This window comes from Syzygium oleosum, unplaced genomic scaffold (assembly GCF_021117445.2).
Source record: "Syzygium oleosum isolate NSW1041296 unplaced genomic scaffold, Sole_v2.1 Sole_v2.09, whole genome shotgun sequence".
NCBI lineage: Eukaryota > Viridiplantae > Streptophyta > Magnoliopsida > Myrtales > Myrtaceae > Syzygium > Syzygium oleosum.
In genome coordinates this window covers 12,484,603-12,504,085 of record NW_026607493.1, presented here as the reverse complement: position 1 = coordinate 12,504,085, position 19,483 = coordinate 12,484,603, and the positions used below count along the sequence as shown (strand labels likewise).

Genomic DNA, 19,483 nt, shown 5'->3' with positions numbered 1-19,483 from the left:
TCAATACTTTCACTGAACTAACAGAAAGAATCCCTGTGAAAATGCTACAAATGGAGCCAACACAAAATGAACAGCACAACCCAAAGAAAAGAAAGCCGAGAGAGCTTGCCATTATATCCACGCAGGGCAGCCGCGATAATTTCTCTGATGCAAGATTCATAGACCTCCTGCGTCGTACAATCGTCTCTAAATATTCGATCTAAATTGACAAAAGTACAAAATAAAACAAGTTAGAGACGATCCGAATTCAAACGGTAGAGAAGACAGAGTGAACGGTAAGCAATACCAAACATGAATTTGTAAGGAAGATTGGTATTGGAAATGGAGTTGCCAGCGATCCTCCAGGGGCTGGTCTTTGCTTCTTCCGGCGAGAGTGGTCTTGGTCTGATGCTCACGTGTATATTCTCCATTGACTGCAGTTCAATGGGAGGACAGAGACAATGATCAATGTTAATACAGCAGTTCAACGGAAGGAGAGATAGAGTATGAATGTGTGAATGTAGCACTTGGAAGAGACAATGAACAGCATGCATGCTGCAGTTCAATGGGAAAGCCAGGCTCATGCTCGCGCGAAGGCACGCGCCGGAGCGTGTGACCCACGCGGCCGAGCGGCAGTTCAGGCGCGTGCCGTCCGTTATATACAAACAAGGAATATATATTGTGCCTTCCGTTATATACAAACAAGGAATATGTATTGAACGGAGTCTCAGGTAGCGAAGGGCGGGGGTTGAGAGTGGCTCACAGCGACAGAGATGGCTAGTAGCTTCCTAGACCAAAAAGGAGGGTGAAGTCAAGCTTCAAGCTTCTCGGCCAAAAAGGAGGTGGCGCGGGGACGGCCGACGGCGTTGACCGGCGATATGGACCGAAAAGTTATCTAAGGATTCCGACTACCGAGCTTCTGGCCTTGTCGCTCAGGTGCTCTCCTCCGGTGCGTCTTTGTGCGTTCTCCGGTGGAAAAGAAACAAAGAGGAGAAATGGTTCTCTCTTCCTTGTGTGACGAATGAGAATCTGCTTAATACCTTAGATGATGATGATGAGACGGAGAGGGGGAAAAAATCATCAGATTCTGTTCGTCGACCCCTTCATCATCCGCGTGATCTCAACTTCTGTTCGTCGGTATTAGGGCTTTCCGACCCGAAAAATTTGGGTGTATTCTGATCGGGTGTTCGGATAAACGGTAACAAAATAGACCGTGTGACGTGTCCCGGTGACCCGAACCGTCGCCCCAACTCCGATTTCAAGTGACCGCCCCAGACAGAGAAGAGAAAACAACCAACACTTTTAGCCTCGACATCGAACGATTCTCCAATCTCAGGCACGTTCCCCGTCAATTCCCATCTCTGGTTTTCCATTTCATCAACAGATGGTCGTCTAGAGCGATTCCATTTCTCGTTTTTGCCTTCTTGCTTTGGCATCTGATTTCGCATCTGCAACTCTACGAATTGTGCATTTGTTACAAGGTTGTATCTTGCTTCCCATGCACAACCCATTAGCAAAACCTCTTAGCTCAGACCGTCTCTGCAAAACCGATTTCTAGATTAAATTCTCTCAATGTTTCGCAGGTTTCCCATCCCGGGATCCCAGTAATACTCCTCTCGTGCAGATTCCGGCAGTCTCTTTGATGATCAAGTTTGCTCGTTTGTCTGTGATAATGTTTTCTTAATGTTGTTTCTAGAGTTTTCTGGTTTCATGGTGTACCGGGTGTTATAGAAAGCAGCTTGACTTATCGGGTCTTGTGATTTACTCTGGTCTCTGAGCTGAGAATGGAGAGAGCCCCACTCGCGATTTTCGTGCCATTCTGTTTTGATGAGCTTGTTCGTTAGGGAGGTGAGAACTAGTTTTGGCTTAAGGCCAATGGCAGAGGTGATCGATTTTGGTGTATCTTTCAGGGTAGTTAAATATCCTGCCGCCTAAGATGCACATCATTGTGCTGACGAAGCGTTATTTTGTGCTCTCTATGTTTATCTTGTCCTTTCTATTGCGGGTTTACCATTAGTACTTTTGTCAACAGTGAATAGGAAGCAAAGATGCACATCATTGTTGAGTGTCCCGTGTGCAAGCATCTTTCGCGGAACCTTCATCGTAGTTACAGTTTTTAAATTAAACATTTCCTGGTATGCAGGGGAGATGTATTTTCTTCTTCTTGCAACGACAGCCTTTAGTCTGGTAACTCTACTTTTGGCCACACTTCTTTTTAGATACATTCACAAGGGTACAGTTGATACTCCAACCGGCACAATAGAACGGAAATCAGCTCACAGCTTCTTTGTACATACACAGAGATTTTGTTGGCTTATAGAGTACATATTCCCACTCAGTCATGTCTGGGGAATGGCTTTTGACCCATTTGACTGCTTAAAATGATTTGCCCACTATAATCAGTTGTACATTGTCGAAGTGGAAGAGAGGAAGGATAGGAGGAGATGAAAAGAAAACAGCACTTACTCATTCACCTCACATGGACATTGGACATGGGCATAGACAGTGGAAAGTGGCTTGTTGGGTTCTTGATAGATTTTGGGCGTCATCAAGTGATCATGTGAGGAGGCATCAACCGAGAAAATAATCCAAAAAATTAGGAGTACTTTTGATATGGCTTCAGTTTAGTACATCCAAATGGTGTAAAACTTGTATCGTATACTTAAATACCAAAAGCTTGTCAGAAAGGAAATTGTATTAAGCAAACATCCTTACATTTGAGACCCACAGATGATGGCCAAATATTAGTTTAGTTCGCTCTTACATGTTGCTCATTAATTAGCTATATTTGCAGTAGTGACATCCACTTTCCTAACGGAAGTAGGACAAGATTCTTAGCATTTATAAAGAATATTATATCATGTAGGTTTCAATGAAGCCGGTATATCAAATGCAAATTTGCAACATCGCTGCATGAAAGCTTGCAAAACAGGTAGGGACCTCGGTGATATTATCGGGTTAATTATCGGGTCTTTCTGGTCCCTGAGCTGAGAATGGAGAGAGCCCCACTCGCGATTTTCGTGCCATTCTGTTTTGATGAGCTTGTTCATTAGGGAGGTGAGAACTAGTTTTGGCTTAAGGTTAATGGCGGAGGTGATCAATTTTGGTGTATCTTTCAGGGTAGCGAATATGCGAGTGGATACTGGATAGGTTAAATATCCTGCCGCCCATGATTTGCCTGTGTTCTCCTCAGCCGTGCCTCAAATCTTCTGCTTGACGAGGGTAATTCATTTCTTTATGGTGCATTGTGCTGACAAAGCGTTATTTTGTGCTCTCTATGTTTATCTTGTCCTTTCTATTGCGGGTTTACCATTAGTACTTTTGTCAACAGTGAATAGGAAGCAAAGATGCACATCATTGTTGAGTGTCCCGTGTGCAAGCATCTTTCGCAGAACCTTCATCGTAGTTACAGTTTTTAAACTAAACATTTCCTGGTATGCAGGGGAAATGTATATTCTTCGCCTTGCAACGACAGCCTTTAGTCTGGTAACTCTCCTTTTAGCCACACTTCTTTTTAGATACATTCACAAGGGTGCAGTTGATACTCCAACCTGCACAATAGAACGGAAATCAGCTCACGGCTTCTTTGTACATACACAGATTTTGTTGGCTTATAGTGCACATATTGCCATTCAGTCATGTCTGGGGTATAGCTTTTGACCCATTTGACTGCTCAAAATGATTTACCCACTATAACCAGTTGTACATTGTCGAAGTGGAAGAGAGGAAGGAGAGGAGGAGTTGAAAAGAAAACCGCACTTCCTCATTCACCTCACATTGGACATTGGACATGGGCATAGACAGTGGAAAGTGGCTTGTTGAGTTCTTGATAGATTTGGGCGTCATCAAGTGTTCCTGTGAGAAGGCATCAACTGAGAAAATAATCCAAAAAATTAGGAGTACTTTTGATATGGCTTCAGTTTAGAACATCCAAATGGTGTAAAACTTGTATCGTATACTTAAATACCAAAAGCTTGCCAGAAAGGAAATTGTATTAAGCAAACGTCCTTACATTTGAGACCCACAGATGATGGCCAAATATTAGTTTAGTTCGCTCTTACATGTCGCTCATTAATTAGCTATATTTGCAGTAGTGACATCCACTTTCCTAACTGAAGTAGGACAAGATTCTTAGCATTTATACAGAATATTATATCATGTAGGTTTCAATGAAGCCGGTATATCAAATGCAAATTTGCAACATCGCTGCATGAAAGCTTGCAAAACAGGTAGGGGCCTCAGTGATATGCAAAGCATCAGTATGAATTCTCTTCTATGTCGTGATTTTGTTGGAAACGGCACCTGAAATCACTCTATCAACAGGGAGTGTCTATTGGTCCAGAGGATGCTCTGTTCTCTTCTGTTTCAGCAGATGAATCTGGTATAACAGGACCCAAAATATACTGTCTTCATTCATTCAACTTTGAATGTTGTCGAACATCTCTGTTACCATTATGTCACGAGAGTCCACATAAGCAAGAACTAGAGCATGGCAGCACTGATCAAGGGCTCAGACTTATTCTCTTTCTTTGCTGCTCCAAGGTAATGAATTTTGCATATAGTTATAGTAGAAAGTGCAAACATTAACGCTCTTTTATGGGGAAAATTGGGATTTGTGGAGCAGATGAAGGGATTAGACTCTTAAGCGATATATCTACCATAAAATTTCCAAGGAACGTACCAGTGTCTCAAAAACCATTCTTGATCATAGTCTTCTGTTCTTTCCTTCTAAAATGTTGGTCAGGCTAGGACCTGAAATTTCTTCTTGTCCTGGGGCAGTGGGAGAATGTCTTCTTAAAAACTGAGCGACTGCCCTGCAATAATCCCAAGCAGTAAATTACAATAAGCACAAGTAAATCACTTACAATCGAAGAGTTAAACCTAACAGTCTAGCACTTAAGAAAAGGGATTCTAAAAATGATCCTACATCACTGAATGAATAAGGACTCATGGTCAAACCTTGTTCTGATTGACAACGGGTCAATTTCTCGCGATCTGCAGGATCCTACAATCAAGCATTCTTGGTCAGTTATAGACGTCTCACACATTAAGCCTTATATAACGGATAACAGTAGTAGAGCAAATCACATTACCAACCAGTGAAGTCTCCGACGCTTCCAGAAAATTAAAAGTCCTGCATATATATTGGCAACAGAATTAAAAACGTGTCAAAGCTCTCCACTACCCAAACTTACTAGGTAAAAGGAGTCAATGCATCAATGGGTGCTTCTCTTGATATTATTAAACAACTAAGGAAGCATTATGCTCTAGGCATTGAGTCAAAGACTCCAAGGTAGTAATGCCAAGTAGATAAGGCCAAATAAATACTACTCCAGGGAGAGAAACTCTAAGCTAGGGATAAGGGATTGTGGTTGGTAATGCAAAATAAGAAGAAGACTCTGCCAAAACGACTACTTATGAATGAACACAAGCAACTTTGATGCGTAGAAATTGTATGCATCTCTCAATTCAAAGTTTAGGTTAGGGAAAACGCAATACTATCTATATTTAGATAGTTAAACCATAACTGTGAATATTGGCCTTTTGTCGCCCTGAAAACAGTCATAACAAAGTTTATGAGGATCAAGTAAAACCAATTCGAATTAATCATTCCCAAGAAATTCCAGGTATCATATAATTAATGAGATGTTCTATCGAAGTAATCAGCCAGTTTGCAAAGGAATTAAAAAGACTTGAAGAAAACACAGAAAAGCAACCGAAGACCTGCTTCTGCAGCAGTCATCTCTGGAATATCCAAAAACCAAGTGCTCTCTTCGCCTTGATTTTCCTCTATCAATGTCAGTAGTGTTTCTGTGTCAGACCTGAAAGGACCAGTGGACATGGCAGCATCAGGTGTTGGCAGAACTCCAGTTCCTGCAATACTTCCCTGAGGGAGCTCCGGTGCTGATCCCAATCTTACTGATATAGGGATAAAGGTATCTCTTCGGGGAGTGGAGTCAAATGTCTCTTGGCGGAAGTGAAACAAAATCCAGAAAGTTGCTCCCAGTCTGGTCTTTGTCATGCCGAAGTGTTCAATTTTCATATCAAAAGCAGTCGCATTATCAGGAGATTGAGAAATCCCAAGACCAGGCAAAGCTTCAGTTGGGGGACCTGGGGTCTCTGAATCCACAGGCTTTGGAAGAACATCATCTTGGCCAACAAAATGTGGGTTTATTGATACATAATCCTTCTTGAATACATTATGAAGATCAATGCATATGCCTGCGTCAACGCATATAGTGTCATCCTCTAGTGGAGATTTCTCTACCTAGCACGAACAAAAAGCAGTAGACAACTTTTAGAGAGACAAATACCATTGAATAGGCGTTCCTGAAAACCCCACTCCTTCCTGAGGTGTTTATTTAACTTCCATAAACCAAAAGCAGAGCTAGGAATGTTCTTCCTCTTGTGCAGTATATTACTGGGATTGTCAAGAGCCCATTTCATAAAGCTGCAAATAAACATTTTCGAGTTACTTAAAGGCAACAAGCACATATGAGTCTGCTTATGAGTCTTGACTCATAACATTCCCTATTCCTCAACACTACACCTTTTATCAAACAATTGCTTCCTTTTCGTCACTGGTGGCCGCCGGACAGGTGGGCTTGATTGAATCGCCAATTCAGGTGCAAATACACGCAAAGAGCGCCGGCTATGGCAAATCTGAAAGGCATAAACTTAGTTCATGAACATAACAAAACTTCCATGTACAGTGGTAGGAGGTCCCACCAAAAAACACATGCTCATCTGGAGACACGGCAGCATCCTGCAGATCAGCTGAAGCAGCTGTTTCTGAATGCTGTTGAAATGGTAGAGATGACCGTCCAGAAGCCAAGGTATCTGGCACAGGAGGGGTGACAGTTCCCTTCTCCGTCATGATTTTGCTCAGATCTTGTTGGAAAGTTTCTATCATCTACATGATTTGTCATTGGAGGAAAGTTGTCAAAGCCAACATCATGAACTATATCGCGCATAACTTCTATTTCTGGCAAATCTGGCATGGGAATGTCACAATCAATCTTTCCCCTTGATCCAGGAGGAGAATCCTGGATGCCCTCCCTACGTACTTCTGGGGGACTACGATTAGGACCTTCAGAACGCCTACTACTTTCAAGACACGCATAGAAATCACATTACCATTGTATGATTAAAAAATTACAATATTTTTCCGCAAACTTCACAACATGGATGGAAAAAATATCTTATAAGGGGGAAAAGTGCCAAAAAAGTCCTAAACCTTTTGCATTAGTGCCAATTTAGTCCTAAACCTTTTTTGGTCCAATTCAGTCCTAAACCTTTGCATTGGTGCCAATTTAGTCCTGCCTTTTTTGGTGCATTAAGTCCTAAACCTTTTAAATTGGTGCCAATTCGTCCTAAACTTTTTGTTTTTGTGCCAATTTAGTCGCTTCCGGTCAATTTTGACGGAATTTGCTGACATGGACGGCTGCCGTCAGCCGGCGATCAGTCACCGACGCCGACGTGGCGCTGACGTGGACAAATTAAATAATATTTTAATATTTTTTGAATTTTTATTTTTTTCCTTTTTTTCTTTTTTTCCACTTTTTTTTTGGTCTTTCCCTCCTTCCTCTGGCCGGTCGCCGGTCCGGCGACCGGCCAGAGGCCAGAGGCCGGCGAGCTCGACCTCGCCGGCCACTGGCGAGGGCGGCCTCGCCCGGCGAGGGCGAGCCTCGCCATGGTCGGGCGAGGCCCGACCTCGCCGGATCTGGCGAGGTCGAGCCTCGCCCAGCCGCCGGCGAGGCCCGGCCTCGCCAGATCCGGCGAGGTCGGGCCTCCCCGACCATGGCGAGGCTCGCCCTCGCCGAGGCCTCCGGCGAGGGCTCGAGCCTCGCCACTTCGCCCGACCTCGCCCAGCCGCCGGCGAGGCCCGGCCTCGCCAGATCCGGCGAGGTCGGGCCTCCCCCGACCATGGCGAGGCTCGCCCTCGCCGCGGCCTCCGGCGAGGGCTCGAGCCTCGCCATGGTCGGGGAGGCCCGACCTCGCCGGATCTGGCGAGGTCGAGCCTCGCCCGACCAAGGCAAGGCTCGCCCTCGCCGGGCGAGTGGCCGGCGAGGTCGAGCTCGCCGGCCTCTGGCCTCTGGCCGGTCGCCGGACCGGCGACCGGCCAGAGGAAGGAGAAACCCAAAAAAAAAGTGGAAAAAAAAAGAAAAAAAAGGAAAAAATAAAAATTCAAAAAAATATTAAAATATTATTTAATTTGTCCACGTCAGCGCCACGTCGGCGCCGGTGACCGGTCGCCGGCCGGCAGCCGTCCACGTCAGCAAATTCCGGTCAAAATTGACCGGAAGGACTAAATTGGCACAAAAACAAAAGGTTTAGGACTGAATTGGCACCAATTTAAAAGGTTTAGGACTTAATTGGCACCAAAAAAAAGGTTTAGGACTAAATTGGCACCAATGCAAAAGGTTTAGGACTGAATTGGCACTAAAAAAAGGTTTAGGACTGAATTGGCACTAATGCAAAAGGTTTAGGACTTTTTTGGCACTAGGACACTTACTCCTCCGTAAAACTAACCACGGAAATAGCACCAGCGCGTGTTGTGACGAATCCAGCATATCCTATAACACAAGCCATCGTTGTTAGGTATCAGATGAATTACTTGATATTAAAGGACAAGCAACGACAAGTCACCCGAATGAAAAGATGATCAAGTGAGAGATTATAACCTCGTCAAAAGATATAACAATAAAAGGATCTCTTCCGGTTGGGATTTGCTCTAAGCACCAAAGCAGAATAGTACACAAATTCATGCGTTAAGTGTGTGAGCTTCAAGCCAAATGATTTGAAAACATTGTATTCGTTAAATTAAAAATCAGTCACCTATCAAAGTAATCTCCTCGCAGCTCCATAGAAGATCATCCTTGATCCTGAAATAATATTCGTAAAAGTACAATTGAAACAGAAAAAAACATGAATTTACAATCAGTAAAAGTGATTTTGTAATCCAAATTTGAATAACCTGATTTTTGCTTTTTATGATTGATTTTGAACATGTATACTAGCATGGAAGTGAAATGATTAATTATAACTCGAATTATTTTACGAGGGATAATGTCCAAAATAAACAAGAGTTAATACCACAAAAAACTCCCAAATTGGTACACGGTGACAAATTTACCCAAAATTAATTTTTGACCATGAAAAATCCTAAACTAATACACTTATGATAAATATATGCCAAACTAATTTTTTGATCATCAAAAACCTCAAACTAATACACCTGTGATAAGATTTCATATTCAAATAAGCCTCGTAATCGTAAGAAAGTTAGCCAGTGGATCAAACAAATCCTACGCGGTGATAGAGAAATCAATGCTTTACCAAAAACTAACTTTTTGACCTACCAAATTCCAAACTGGTACACCTGTAACAAATTTACCCTCCATTAGTTCCCGTCAAATTTTACCCTTAAATTTGCTAACCTAGATGACACATCATGACATGGTATGGTGACATGGCAAGTCCACGTGGAATTACATAGGGTACATATCACAAAAAACCCCAAACCATTTCCCCTGTGACAATTTGACTGTATTAATTTGGAGTTTTTCGTGATATTAACCATATAGATTTTCATGTGAACTTGCTACGTCATCATACCACGTTAGCAAATTTAACGGTAAAATTTGACGGAAACTGGCGAAAGGTAAATTTGTTACATGTGTATCAGTTTTGGATTTTTTGTGGTAAAAAAAAATAGTTTTTGGTAAATTGTCACAAGTGTATCCATTTTGAGTATTTCGTGGTTAAAAAATTAGTTTGGGGGTAAATTTGTCACAAGTACACTAATTTGGGGTTTTTCGTAGTCAAAAAAATAGTTTGAGGTAAATTTGTCACAAGTATATCAGTTTGGGGTTCTTCGTGGTATTCACCCAATAAACAATGCAAGTTAAAATTGTCTCTTTATATGCTAACTAGTGTGCAAGCATGCATTGCTAGTGTCACCGTTCAGAGGTTTTCTCACGCAATGGACCGTGGATGATCCAAGGAAAGATAGGGCGAGCCTTGAAGCTTCTAGAGTCTAGGGTTTTTTTTTTTCATATCCTAGAATATTAGTTGGGCCAGGCAATATGTGAAATGTACAATTCTTGTAATTAATGCAAGTAGTTGGTAGATGGAGAAATAAAACCTCTACCATTAGATTGAAGGGAGATGTACGGTTGAAATTAGGAAAGTACTTGTATATATAGGAGTCCTCTCTTGCTCGCTTGTATCATCTCATAGGTAATCTCACAAGTAAAACAAAATTCTTATCTCTCTAAGAGTTTCTCTCTTTAGAATTCTTGTGAGTGTGGTGAGAAAAGCTGACTTGGAAAGAAATTCACAAGGCCACATGATAAGGCAACGCAAAATCAACTAACCGTGACAGGAAATCTATTAATAAAGGAAATATTTTTCATGAAAATTATTTTTAAGAAAATAATTTGTTTTCATTTGTTTGTTGGCTAAGTGATTTTGTTCTTGCCAAAAAGGAAAGTCGTTTCTCCCAAATTTAAGCTGCTTGTTTTTAGTCCATGGAAAATTATATAACGTTAGTGTGCCCACACGCAAATGCCCAGTGACGGTTCTCAGGAATTATGGATCAGTGGCAACATTGACTTTTTAACACTATTGTATTGTGTTGTTTCTTCCTCAATTGTTCTCCATCAACCAGTTGGAGCTCCGCAGTTGACAAAACGTACTTGCAATTAAGATATTTTCCTCTTTGGCTCATCAAATTGCGTCCTTGTTTCTATAGCAAATAAATAAGCCATCTAAAGGAAACAAAACAAGTACCATTATAAGATATAAGGATAGAGAACATCAATGGGTCACAAAATAGAAAACATTACCATTAATTTTTCATTTGCAGCAGCAAGCTGTTGCTGCAACATTTGTATTTGCTCCAATTGAGATGAACATTTTTCCTATAAATAAAGCAAAACATACATATATTTATTTTTAAACAAATGTGTGCATCCAAACAGGGAAAATGGTCTGTGAAAAATCCTTTGGCCTCTATCTTCAAGTTGTCTAAATGCATGAACTATTCTTGCATAGTTTCCCGAAGATAGCACGATTTAGTCGTTAAGGCCTACACATGTCTGATCTGGTGATCACGATCTTCCTTCACTCTAAGCAGTTCTTCTTGAAGGCATTTTACTGAAGCCTGATCCATAGAACACTAATATGCTCAAAATGTGTTCACATAGTAAAATAGCATCAATATATTAAACTACTTATTTGCTCTTGGAGCGTATTATAATGACCCTTAACATACTAAGGCTTTTTACAATTTGCAATGTCTCCTTATCCATTTTTTAGTGACTCGTTGGCAATTTCTCCTTTTCCATGGAAGAATTGATCTTTCCTGGGGATGAGAAGCCAATTTCTCTTGTTTAGCTTTGTCAAGGATTCCAATTGCTTATTTCTCTTGTTTAGCTTTGTCAAGAATTCTAATTGCTTCTTTTTCTATCGTATGGCAATTAACTGCAGCCTAGTAGACAAAACCATAAATAGTTAGGGAAAGAAGTCGCAGACAACTATTGCAATTTAAGTCAAACGCAACTACATGAGTAGTAGTTTTACCCCTCCCATTACTTTTTGTTTTGCAAGTTCCTTTAGCAAATCAGAGCATTTTTTTCTTGATTGAGCAAGAATTTCATCGAGCTCACCCAGCTTCTTTTCCATCTCAGGCTCTACATGCAAACGAAATTGTCTATTTCAATAAGCATGCAATTGTCACTAATGATTCCCACAAAATAATTGATCCCATATCAATGCCACAGAACTTACAAAAACATTTCTCATTTCAAAATCAACAGGACACTTGTATATCATTCAATGAAATTTGTTGGCATGTGATGATGGAGCTACGCATCACACAAGATTAAGATTTATCCGGCATGGTTACCGTTATGCAAAAGCCATGAAGGGATTTGACTAGGATAAAATACAGCAAGCCAATAGATATATAGCGTTTTGAATTGTTCCCTTCCTCTATTGCTTAAATTTAGGTGGCCATTATCTAATTACAAGCTCAAACACACTTCAAGATCATCAAAGCATGTCAGTGTACTTATAAAAGAGTAGTTTAGGGCCTGTTTAGTAACGCTTCTGTTTCTTTGTTTTTCTATTCTTTTGTTCCCCGAAACAGAAAAAGAACAGACATCCATTTAGTAAAAAAAATCTATTTTAAAAAAAATTTGTTTCTGGAACAAAAAAGTGATCCTAAAATAGATTTGGAACAGAAACAAGAAGCAAAAAAAATCTACTTCTTTGCTTCTGGAACAAAAACAAGAAACGATTTTTTCTGGAACCCTCCAAAAACAAGAAACAATCCACCGGCCGCAACCCGCCCACCGCCGCCTCACGCCGTCCTTCGCCGCCACCTACTGGCCGCCTTCCGCAACCGCCCACCGGCTGCCTCCCGACCGCCGTCCACAGCCGGCCGCCTCTTACCGTTGACCACTGTCCTCCACCGCCCGACGCCTGCTGCCACCGGCCGCCGTCCTCCGTCGCCGGCCGACGTGCTCCACCGCCCGACGCTGACCGCCACCCGGCGCCGGCCACCTCCCGCCGACGGTCACCCACCACCGGCCGCCGTCCTCCGCCGCCGCCGGCCACCCACCACCGGCCGCCATCCTCCCACCACCGACCGCCATCCTCTGGTGCTGGCCGTCGTGCTCCACCGCCTGACGCCGGTAGCCACCTCCCGCCCCCAGCCACCCGACGCCGGCGATCACCCACCACCGGCCCTCATCCTTCGCCACCGGTCGCCGTGCTCCATCGATCGATGCTGGCCACCCTTCGCCGCCAGCCACCTCCCACCGCCTCCCCCCGCTGCCAGTCACTGCTGCTTGACACCACCATGATCCGCCGCCGTGCTCCGCCGCTAACCGTCGTGCTCCACCACCTGACGGCGGCCGTTGGCCGCCGCCGGCCGGCCGCCATCCTCCGCCGTAGCTGGTCGGCCGCCTCCCACCGCCGACCACCGTCCTCCGCCCCCCACCGCCACTCGCCGTCCTCCGCCGGCAGCCCGAAAGGGAGAAACTCGTCCGTGGAATAGAAATAGATCATTCGCGCCCTAAACGCGTTTATATTCTTTTTCTATTTCAAGAATAGAAATTTTGTGCAACTACTAAACACGTTTTTTTGCTTAGAAACTATTCCAGGAAATAGAAATAGAAAAAACAATTTCTGATCAGAAATTGTTTCTGAAAACAGAAACGTTGCTATGCACAGCCTAAGCTATATTCTCAAACAGTCTATACACTCAAATGCAAACTTAAGGCAGTGGCTCCGTAAGTTGATCAGTTAAGCATGAATCATTAGTTGTTGCCCATCAAGCCGATCAAGGACTTGTTACATTTGACAAACTGTCTTCTTCTATTCGATGTTACAATTGTAAAATGGTCCTGGTGCTTTTGACAAGCACGTGAACCATCTTGTCCTAAATGTGCATACTTAAAATGGAGTGTTACTCCTGCATACACAGTAAACCAAACAGACCTATACAAGTTTCTTTTGTCAATTAATGCCATCTTAACTCCTAAATATGTTACTATTACAAATGCTTGTATCCACCATTTTCCAATCCACTTCCGTGGATTGGAAAACTTAAAACCACGTTAAAGTCTTACTTCAAAAGAAATTAGAATCATATTGCAACGAGAGAACAATTTTACCGGTATCCATGCATTTCTTCTCTGCAGATTCCAATGAATTTCGAAATCTCTCCTGCTCAAGGAGATGGGTTTCATCAACTCTTTGGAACCACTTGATACAGAGCTTTAGCCTTTGTGCTGGGTCAGATGCTCTAACTCACCCTGTCAAGGGAGAGAATATGAATATGAATACTTTCATTAGGAAATTTTTAAAAAGATTAAAATGAAGACAACCTTGAGGTCAGACTTCTTGGTTATTGGCTTGTCATTCAACAATGCTTGTGCGTCCTCTTCCGTAAAGTGAACAGTGACATACTCTGAACCCTCTGTACTTGCCATTTCTAGCATAACAACCCTCTTCTTGAAACAGAAAAAAAAAGGAAAAAGAAAAAACAAAAGTCGAGTTAGTTGACATTTGTCACAGAACAATACAAACCGAGACAAACGTCATCACCGACAGATATGAGTGCATCGTCAGCAAGCGTAGCATTAAATTCCAGTGAACTTCTATTTTGAATATGGCATGATTTCAAAAGGGGAACTATTATAAATCACCCGTATTCGGCGGCAATCCACATACAATTGAGATTGATCATCACACACGCCTACAGAGAAATTCAACAACAGTAGGACATCCAGCAAGCATTCTAACATGGTTGAGCCAAATTAACAAACACCTTGGAGACACTCGATTGAGAAATCAAACGCAACTATATTGAATAGGGATTCATGGGTAAAGAATATAAATAGCTTTGTTCTAAGCTCGGAACAGCTATCCCCATGAGACAAGTTCAAATTGAGTCCAACTTCTTACCTAAAAGATCAATCTACTAAACTCATATCAAAGGTGTCACTAAAATCCCTAAACTAGACTCATGCTAACCAAATAAAATTAAGCTAAGTCTAGAGCTAAGACTCGAAACCCTAATAAAGTCCTGTTTCTATTTTCTTTTAAATTGAATTTTTTTAATTCCGAAATTAGGGACTCGGGTCGGGCCCTTGGGCCCGGTCCAAATATGTCCCAAGGTTCAGGCTCTAGTCTGGGCTATGGGTGAGAAAATGGGCTTTATGACATCAGGCCCCTTCTAGTCAGAAAAAAGACCAACCCACTAAAGAACAAGCCCAGTCAAGTCTAACTATACTAAGCCAAGGCCAAACTTAGTTTGCCATTAGCCAAACCCCAATGGCCCTTAGCTGCTTCGGAGAGGTCACAATACACCTGCGACAAATTTATCTCAAATTAATTTTTAGACCACAAAAAATCACAAACCGATATATCTATGACAAATTTACTCTAAACTAATTTTTTGACCACCAAAAATCCCAAACTGGTACACTTATGACAAATTTACCCTCTATTAAATTGGATTAATACCACATAAAATCACAGATTGGTAAACCTACCGTTAAAACCCCAAACTAGTGTACCAGTCAACTGCCTCGTGTCATCCAACTCGGTAATTTGATGGTAAAATTTAACGAAAATTAACGGAAGGTAAATTTATCATATGTGTACTAGTTTTGGGTTTTTGGTGGTCAAAAAATTAATTTAGAGCAAATTTGTCATGGGTGTATCAGTTTGAGATTTGTCGTGATATTAACCCAAATAAATATAATCGGACGTTACCACTTACCATGTTTCCAAAAACTCCCAAAGCTCAAGAGTCGAAGACAAGTATTGTGAAGGGTTTTATATTTCATCAATTTCTAACAAGTTCGAAATTTGGTTCCATGTGGCTTGATGCCACGGCCGATTATCTTTCTTTCTGCATATGCAACTGAAAGAAGCTAATTTGAGGGAAAGTCAAAACATTGACTGAAATGGGTGTGTCGAATAAAGTTGAGGATGCTGACAATTCCATTCGTTTATACTGATTTTGATCAAACTGCTTTGGCAAAGATGTTCACCACATTGGCCGTCTATTTTTCCAAATGGAGTCTGAAGTTGGGCTCCATTTGCCCGTAAGCAACCCATACTAAGTCGCCGACGAGATTTTTCTGCTTAAAACAACCCATGGAAAGATATACATGGCCAGTTTATTCTTGTCTATACGTGTAGCTTGCCACATAAATTGTTTAATCACCGTCTTTCCTCACTCCAAAACAAACCTCCATGAATCTAGAATTATAGCGTGTGACCACCATACAACAGAACTTCATGGTATTGCCAAGTGAAGCAATTGGTGTCGATCTTGATAGGTCCTTGCATGACCCAAAATTGCACAAGCATTTTCGGACACTTGCCATAACCCTCGATGGTTAGACTCGTGCATCATACCCCACTGATAATCCGCTTTCGAATTTCTCACATTATGCTCAATGCTAGTTGATTGCATGCAAGTGAGTGTAAATTTTTCCAAACAAATAAAGATCTTTCTATACCTACTTACGTATTTTCGATTAGTAATGTTATATTTTGACTTGTGATTAATAGTAGATGGGATGGGTGATAAATGAAATTTGTGACTATATAGTCTGGGAACGGATGTGCTAAGATAGGCACTAGAGGATGCTACAGTATACGACGTGGTGATTCTTAAGAGAACAAATGTGTGGATTGATGTGGTGTAGATGAACCATGCCCTCACTTTTTGGGGGGACTACATGAACCAATTCAAGCCAGACCGGCTCAAGGAGGATGTAGTCTTTGGCAGGTGCAAGCACAAGATTGGATTTTTGCCATTTGGCTTCGGAGGGAGAATGTGCGTTGGTCGGAACTTGAACATATGATGAGTACAAGATTGTCTTTAACCTAATTCCTCCAACTTCTCCTTTTCTGTTTCACAGAGCTATTGCCACACTGTCGATTTTGCACTCTCTTTGACCTTCCAGAGGCTCGCCTCTCATAGTTAAACCTCTTTAAGATAGTTAGCAATAATACTACATTAAGTTGAAGAACAATAATGTCTATTATTAATAACATAGAATCTCATGTACTTGTCAATAGCAATATTACGGGTATACATAGGGTCTATCAACTGAGCTGCCTAGTTTTCATTGTAACTTATGTATTTACGATTTATTATGACACCAAATTTTAACGAGATCATTTGTTATTACGATAAGTGCTTATCAAAAGAGACTTGTGCGAAGTGGTAATTAAAATATGATGTGGGTACAAGATAGCATGATATAAAAATCACATGATTATGTAAAACAACAATCCTAATGGGATAATGACACAAATGATCCCTGAACTTTGGTTCAATGTGCAATTTAGTCCCTGAACTTTAGCTCCACGTGTAATGTGGTCCATAAACTTTAACCCAACGTGTAATGCAGTCCTTGAACTTTGATTTGTTCAATTTGATTCATGGACTTTTGATACATATTCAATTTAGTCATTGAACTGCATGAAAATGTTCAATATTGTCATTCTATTAATTCAAACAACATCAAGGAAGAGGGGAATCCGAGGATCTAATGAACCCACAGACGAAGAATTCTCTAGATCGGCGATAGTGACTCAACTACAAACGACTTGTATCCCAATCGATCACATGCAACCAGGAGATTGCGCGAAGATCTGTCTTTTGGATCCAGATAAACAATTCAAGACCGAATCGCACCGCGATCTGTCTATGGATCGAGGTAGACAATTCAGAGAAGTGCTCGATGAAGCCGGCTCGCAAGCAATTAAAATCAGATCCGCAATTCAAAGCAAAGAGATCAAGCGAAACTAAGTGTTCCTGGTGAATACCTACTGCTCGTAGATCCACACAACTGGAGGAGGAGAGGGCTCTCCCTCGGGATGATCCTCCTCCTGCTGCTTCCCACTCGGACGGCGGGGACGATGGCGATGCAAAATGATAGAGAGACCTAATGAAGAGCGAGAGAGGCGAGAGAGAGAGCAATACGGTCTCTTTAAATAAGGAAGATATACATGGGAGCAACCTTCCATATTTATATGTGTGTGTGCTGTGGGCGCGGATATAACATGCCCACATTTTCCGACAAAAATTCTAAAATGTGCCACCCCCAGCTTCAGTTCCGGATTTAGATCGCATGCTCAATCAAGCACAACCCCTCCCCCCTCGTTACGGACACAATAAATAACGTTCGACACGTATTTAAACTCAATCCCACTGCCATTGTCCTTATTTCCTCCGAATCTGATATTCATTCCACTTGTCTTGTCTTTGCACGTCGACACCACTCTCGAATTTTCAACAAAATTTCGATAAATCCGATACGAGCTGACCGATGATATGATCAATTGATCTCGAAACACAACTTGGACTTAAAGAATGGTCTCCTCCTCTACTCTTCAGATCCTTTCGTCTACGTCCTGGTCGTGTTCCAACGAAATTAGAGGCAACCCAAATCAAAGTCGATTGAACAGGGAGAAGAAATCGTGTTATAATTTCCCGAGACCCAATTAATCAGCCAATATCTGAAAAACGTACTTGGCAACCCAAGAATCAATCCAACGAAACTTCACAAATTTCTTAATTATGATAAATAATGATTTTTGTTGGTCGAAACGCCAATTTACCTATTTATAGCACCAAGTATATTGCCCAATTTCGGCCGAAATCTTGGGTCTGTAATTTGTTTGAATAACCCTATAAAAACGGGAAAAGTGCCAAAAAAGTCCTAAACCTTTTGCATTAGTGCCAATTTAGTCATAAACTTTTTTTTGGTGCCAATTCAGTCCTAAACATTTTGCATTTGTGCCAATTTAGTCCTAAACCTTTTTTGGTGCCAATTAAGTCCTAAACCTTTTGTTTTTGTACCAATTTAGTCATTCCGGTCAATTTTGACCGGAATTTGCCGACGTGGACGCCTGCCGGCCGGCGGCCGGTCACCGGCGCCGACGTGGACAACTTTAATAATATTCTAATATTCTTTTTGAATTTTTATTTTTTTTTCCTTTTTTTATTTTTTTTTCCACTTTTTTTTTTGGTCCACCCTCTTCCTCTGGCCGGTTGCTGGACCGGCGACCGGCCAGAGGCCAGAGGCCGGCGAGCTCAACCTCGCCGGCCACTGGCGAGGGCGAGCCTCGCCTTGGTCGGGCGAGGTTCGACCTCGCCAGATCCGGCGAGGTCGGGCCTCGCCGCGGCCTCCGGCGAGGGCTCGAGCCTCGCCATGGTCGGGCAAGGCCCGACCTTCCCAGATCTGGCGAGGTCGAGCCTCGCCAAACCACGGCGAGGCTCGAGCCCTCGCCAGAGGCCGCGGCGAGGGCGAGCCTCGCCATGGTCGGGCGAGGCCCGACCTCGCCGGATCTCGGCAAGGTCGGGCCGGGCGAGGCTCGACCTCGCCAGATCTGGCGAGGTCTGGCCTCGAACCCTCGCCGGGCGAGGCCGCCGCCCTCGCCAGTGGCCGGCGAGGTTGAGCTCGCCGGCCTCCGGCCTCTGGCCGGTCGCCAGACCAGCGACCGACCAGAGTAAGGAGGGGGGGACCAAAAAAAAAAGTGCAAAAAAAAAGAAAAAAAGGAAAAAAAATAAAAATTCAAAAAAATATTATTAAAGTTGTCCACGTCAGCGCCACGTCGGCGCCGATGACCGGCCGCCGGCCGGCAGGTGTCCACGTCGGCAAATTCCGGTCAAAATTGACCGAAATGACTAAATTGGCACAAAAACAAAAGGTTTAGGACTGAATTGGCACCAATTTAAAAGGTTTAGGACTTAATTGGCACTAAAAAAAGGTTTAGGACTAAATTGGCACCAATGCAAAAGGTTTAGGACTAAATTGGCATCAAAAAAAGATTTAGGACTAAATTGGCACTAATGCAAAAAGTTTAGGACTTTTTTGGCACTTTTCCCCTATAAAAACTGTGCTTGTAAGATGTCTCTCGACACTCGATAAAAAAAAAAAAGAAAAAGAAGAAGGTTCTCGAC

The 19,483-nt window shown here is 42.4% G+C and overlaps 2 long non-coding RNA genes and 1 pseudogene across 3 annotated transcripts; 1 reads left to right on the top strand and 2 right to left on the bottom strand.

The window, feature by feature from the left end:
• Positions 1-108: 108 nt before the first annotated feature.
• On the bottom strand, positions 109-1,891 carry LOC130138896 (uncharacterized). The gene is made up of 3 exons (XR_008817183.1): positions 743-1,891; positions 287-413; positions 109-199 (listed from the first exon to the last, which is right to left on the bottom strand). It is a non-coding gene; the product is annotated as an uncharacterized LOC130138896 (long non-coding RNA).
• A 40-nt stretch (positions 1,892-1,931) lies between these two features.
• On the top strand, positions 1,932-4,001 carry LOC130138895 (uncharacterized). 2 transcript variants are annotated; one of them, XR_008817182.1, is made up of 3 exons: positions 1,932-2,911; positions 3,099-3,201; positions 3,422-4,001. It is a non-coding gene; the product is annotated as an uncharacterized LOC130138895 (long non-coding RNA). The 2 variants fall into 2 exon arrangements; XR_008817181.1 differs by having other exon boundaries at positions 3,099-4,001.
• A 1,661-nt stretch (positions 4,002-5,662) lies between these two features.
• LOC115663796 (uncharacterized) lies at positions 5,663-6,856 on the bottom strand (annotated as a pseudogene).
• Between the last annotated feature and the right edge of the window lie 12,627 nt (positions 6,857-19,483).